General features: G+C 35.5%; 1 long non-coding RNA gene across 1 annotated transcript; it reads left to right on the top strand.

The window, feature by feature from the left end:
- Positions 1–827: 827 nt before the first annotated feature.
- Positions 828–4,300, top strand: LOC129047732 (uncharacterized). Its single transcript, XR_008509495.2, has 2 exons — positions 828–869; positions 4,134–4,300. It is a non-coding gene; the product is annotated as an uncharacterized LOC129047732 (long non-coding RNA).
- Positions 4,301–5,865: the final 1,565 nt, after the last annotated feature.

Below are 5,865 nucleotides of genomic sequence, written 5' to 3'. Positions count from 1 at the left end.
GGCTCTGTTAATGATGCAAGTCCCAGCTCTGCCACTTATTGTAGACTTTGGGCTAAGCCACTTATCTAAGCCTTGCTTTCCTCATCTAGACAATGGAGAAAAAGAAAGTAGCTACCTCATAGAGTTCCTCAGAATTAAATTCAAAAATATATTCAATAGTATATGTAAAGTATTTAGCAGAGTGCTGGGCACAAGGTAAGCAGAATAATGATCTCTTGCTGTGGTTTTTGTCACAATAAGGAGCATAGATAGTTCTAAGACATTTCTTTATGGTGGCTTTTAGTTCCCAAAACTAATATCCCACTTCTTTCCAATTCTTTGCTCTTAAATCAAAGAGTAAACCCTGATGTTTTCTCCATGATAACAGAATTTGAAGACAGAAGGTAGTCTGATTTAATTTGGTGTGTAATATTGAGTCAGCAACTTGATCTCAGAATTTCATTCCTTATCTGTGAATTGAGGATACCAGTAAGATCTCATGAAGTTGTTTTGAGTGCTAAATAAAGTAGATAGGTAAGAGATGGTTATTTTTGCATTAAAGCCTCTATAGACTCAAAAAGTCCATACGATATGGGTTATAATTACTCATCACTCCACATGCATATGTAAAAGTGGCATTACTATTAGCAGAGCCTCATCATCTTCCCACTATTTTTGAAGGCTTATTTTCCTCATAGCCATTTCTCTTTCCGATTCTGGACTCCTTTATTTGGACCAAAACAGATGACAGGTGAATAGCCTTTATTTGTTCATTGCACATAATAGCCCAGGATTCTGAAATGCCACGGTGATTCCTGTTCTATGTGCTAACCAGACAATTTCAGCTACTAAGAAGCAGAACCAGTTCACAATCTGTGAACTCTCCAAGGGTATGATATCAATTTCTCATTTTTCTTTGCAACCCTAGCACAGGGTCTAACACTAAGAATTAACCTTAAAAAAATAGGTTAGGTTGGGCTATGACAGCCTTCTGTGTCATGAGCAAGAATCCAGATATGTCTTCAGGGAGTGATAACGAGCAAGTCAAAGCTTTTAAGCATAGAATTAACACAATCATGTTTGGTATTAGAAAAATCACTCTGAAAGTTGTGGAAGGAGGAAGTTTGGCCTGCAGGTATAACCTGCATAATCAACGTAATCAAGGAAAGGGAAAATAGTCTGAGAACTCTGCCTAATTAGGAAGGCAACTATTTAAAATATTTTTTTAAATATTTTCATCAATATCCTTAACATTTGATTTAGTTATGTTTAATAATATAATTAATACCTAATAGTTACTGAAAATTAGAAAATACAGAGAGATAAAAGGAGAAAAATTAATTATCCATATCCTACCTCTCAGAGATAAACTACATTTTGGAATACAACTATCGGCAGATATTTTTCCTGGATGTGTGTTGTATGTATGTGGAGAGAGGAGAGGAGAGAGAGGGAGGATCAGATATGAAAACAAATAAGAACATTTTAAAAATCAGGAAAAGGAGGATCCACAGACAGAGGTAGACACATGAGGAAGAATTCTTATAGGAGGTCAACACATACAATCCAAAGTTGGTAAGTTGAGAACGCCCAGAAGAACTAAAAGTAGACACTATGGGCAGTGGGCCTAGGAGTGGGAATAAGAGTGGCAGACTTTACTTCAAAAAAATAGCTTGAGATATAATTCACATGCCATAAAATTTACCCTTTTAAAGTGTATAAATGAATGACTTTTAGTATAGTCACAAAGTTGTGCATCCATCACCACAATCAATTTTAAAGCTTTTCATCACCCCCAAAAGAAACCCCACCCTATTTAGCCACCACCCTCCAACTACTCTCATCTCCCACTAAACATTAGGCAACTTCTAATCTACTTTCTGTCTAAATAGATTTATATGTTCAGGATATTTCATATAAATAGATACCATAATATGTGGTCTTTTGTAACTGGCCCCTTTCACTTGGCAAAATGTTTTCAATGTTCATACATGCAGTAGCATAAGACTTTACTTTAAATTTAAAACTTTCTGTACTAGTTTACTTGATTTTGTTTATACCATTGGCATTTCTTGCTTTTATAATCTAAAAAAATGGAAAAAATACCTTGTATGCATATTGTTAAATACCAATATGATCATTGCTTTCTACAATCTGTATTTTTCCCTTCAAACCATGTGACAAATGAGAGCGATTAAGATCTAGTAAGCCAGGTATTGTGCTAAGTACTTCCATGCATCATCTTAGTTAATATACACAAAAAATCTTTGAAATATTATATTTATTTTATAGAAAACTGAGGCATTTTATAGACAAGGTCACAGAGTTAGTGAGTTGTAGATCCTACTTTTTGAAACCAAGGAGTCCACCTCTAGAGCCTGCATTTTTCAAAACAGTAAATAGAGATACCTTGACTTTTTTTTTTTTTTTTAGACAGAGTCTCACTCTGTTTCCCAGGCTAGAGTGCAGTGGCATGATCTCAGCTCACTGCAACCTCTGCCTCCCCGGGTTCGAGCGATTCTCCTGCCTCAGCCTCCCCAGTAGCTGGGACTACAGGCGCCTGCCACCACGCCCGGCTAATTTTTTGCATTTTTAGTAGAGATGGGGTTTCACTGTGTTAGGCAGGATGGGCTCGATCTCCTGACCTCGTGATCCGCCTGCCTCAGCCTCCCAAAGTGCTGGGATTACAGGCATGAGCCACTGCGCCTGGCCGCCTTGACATTTTTAAAAGCATTAGAAGTTAGAAATGTAGACCTCAATCATATAAAATAACTGTAGTTATACAGAGTGCCTTGTCTTTGAATAAAACATGATGTTTTTCACATAGTATCAATAATTTTAAAAATCAAAGCCAGCAAGAGAAAAACATTATCAGTGATTTCTATAGACTGTGAAAGGACTTTACAGGCTGTTTTTAGCTTTCCCATAGTACAGTTAAGATATATTTTGAATGTAATGGCTGAGTTACATGTAACCAAGCTTTTCAGAGATATTCTATTACATAAAGCAAGATACCCCTGAATATGTACAGCTGCTCTTTTGCAAAGTACAACACTAGAAAATTATGCTATCTTTGCCTGGTTACAGAGAGAGTGTCATCCATAGCCATAGTATTTCTTATCCCCTTAGAATGAAGGGATATTCACAGATATCAAAAGCATTCCCAAGGCAACAATTTTGAAGCCAAAAACATAAATCAAAATATTTAGCAATTCTGTGTTTGTGTTTTTTGTTAATACATATTGTTCTGTTAAGGCTTCCCTTTTGGTAGGACTATTATAGACTGCAGAATGAGCTGCTTTTCATGCATGACTCCATATGGCAAAAAGAACCACGTTCAAGGGGTAAAATTAAGCCATCTGTGGTGGTGTTCATTTTCTTCTTTTAAACTGGTACTTTTAATGGTAAGTCATTAAGATATATGAACATATTTCCCCTTTATTAGATGTCCTCTTCATTTTAAAAAACTGTATTTAGCTGGCAAATCTTGCATAGTCATTTGTATTTTTTATTTTTTGATGGATTTTCATGACCATACAGCTTCTTCTTCAAAAGCAAAATGCCATAATAGTAAATACTACCAATTCTATGTCTATTTCTTTCCACAAAAAAGGCGAAAATATCATTGCAGGCTTTTACATGGGTTTTCTTCCAACTTGTTTCTGTTAAATTCTAGAAATGAACAACAAAAGATAGAATTATTAATTTCTGGTTCATTACCAAAGTGATGAAGTTGTCACTGCTGAGAAATGCTCAAGGGACATAATGCTTGCAGGCCTATGTTTTTAAATAAAGGTTCTCAGAACCAATGCAAAGTAGGTACGTAATAAAAATACAAGTTGAATAAATAAATGGAGGAGCAAATGAATTAGAAGCACGGTTCCTAAATCCAACTTTCGGTTTTCCCTTATTCTTGAGAAAATATATTTCTTGGACATTGCAAGATGTTGAAATTGTATGTTTATCTGTGGGACAATTATAAAAGGCATAACATACGTTGAGAAAGAAACAGAAGGAAGGTTTGATATAATAATGGCTGAGAATTTTCAAAATTGATGTTAGGCACGAAACCATAGATCCAGGAAGCTCAGAGAACAACAAGCAGGATAAATTCCAAAAAATCTGAACTTAGATATTTCTTATTCAAACTGCAGAAAATTAAAGACAGAGATAAAATCTTGAAAGAAGCCGTGGGGGAAAACATGTTACCTATAGAGAAGCAAGAATAAGAATTACATCAGATTTCTCTTCAGAAACCATGCAAGCAAGAATAGAATGGAATACAATATTTAAAGTGTTCACAAAAAAAAAAAACCACCAACCTAGATTTTGTATCCAGTGAAATTATCCTTCAAAACTGAAGGAGAAATGGAGACTTTCTAGACAAATAGAATTTGAAGGAATTTTTCATGTTAATAGAAGCTCTTCAGAGAGCAGTAAAATAATATAGGTCAGAAACTTGGATCTACACAAAGGAGAAGGCTTAGAGAAGGAATAAAATAAAAGTAAAATAAAATCTTTTATTTTTCTTATTCTTAACCTAAAAGCTAAATTTGTTCAAAATAATAATAATAGCAACATTGTATTCAGTGATTATCACTTATGTATAAGTAAAATAAAAAACAGCAATGCTATAAGGGATGGGGGACAAATTGGGAATATACTGTTATGAGGTACTTGCACCGTACTTCTTTCTTTCTTTTTTTTTTTTTGAGATGGAGTTTCGCTCTTGTCACCCAGGCTGAAGTGCAATGGCACAATCTCAGCTCACTGAAACCTCTGCTTCCCAGGTTCAAGCAATTCTCCTGCCTCAGCCTCCCAAGCAGCTGGGACTACAGGTGCGCACCACCATGCCCAGCTAATTTTGTATTTTTAGTAGAGATGGGATTTCACCGTGTTGGTCAGGCTGGTCTCGAAATCCTGACCTCAAATGATCCACCTGCCTCAGCCTCCCAAAGTGCTGGGATTATAGGCGTGAGCTACCGCACCTGGCCATTTCCACCGTTCTTTAAGAAGTAGAGTAGATTTTGAATAGCTGTAAATAGATATTTTACACCCTAGGACAAACACTAAAAAATTTTAAAAGAAGTATAATTGATATGTGATATATTCTCAATGGTATCCCCCCAAAATTCATAAGTTGAGTTTTGTACCTAACCCTCAATACCTCAGAATTTGGCTAGATTAGCAGATAGGGCATTTAAAAAGGCAATTATGTTAAATTGAGAGCATTAGGGTGAGTGCCAATCTCATATGATTGGCGTCCTTAGAAGAAATTTGGACACATGAACAGACACTGGGAATGTGTGCACACAGAGGAGAGACCATGTGGGGACACAGCAAGATGGCAGCCATTTGCAAACAAAGAGAAAGGCCTCAGAAGAAACCAACTCTGCCAACGACTTGATTTTGGACTTCTAGCCTCCAGATGTGTGAGAAAAATAAATTTCACTTGTTTAAACCACCCAGTCTATGGTATTTTGTTAGGATATCCTTAGCAAACTAATACTAAAGAGGGGAGAGAAAATGAAATCATATAAAATGTTCCATTAAAACCAGAGAAAGCAGAGAAAGACAAAAAAATAAATAAATAAAAGCAAAGAACAAGGGTAACAAATGGAAAACAGTAACAAATATGGTAGATAAAAATCCACCTACATCAATCACATTAAACATTAGTGCTCTAACTTTAAGCATCAGTGGTCTAAATACAGCAATTAAAAGACAGTGGTCTCTGTCTTTTACTCTGTAATCCACTCTGTCGGAGTGGATTAAAAAAAAAGAAAAAAGACCCAACTATGTGTTTACATAATTATGTTGGATTCTAACATGAGAAAATGTATGCAAATGAACTGAAACAATGGAAAAAGATGCATAATTACTAAT

This window comes from Pongo abelii, chromosome 13, assembly GCF_028885655.2.
Source record: "Pongo abelii isolate AG06213 chromosome 13, NHGRI_mPonAbe1-v2.0_pri, whole genome shotgun sequence".
NCBI lineage: Eukaryota > Metazoa > Chordata > Mammalia > Primates > Hominidae > Pongo > Pongo abelii.
Note: the sequence above shows the minus strand (reverse complement) of the source record. Positions and strands in the feature narration are given on the sequence as shown.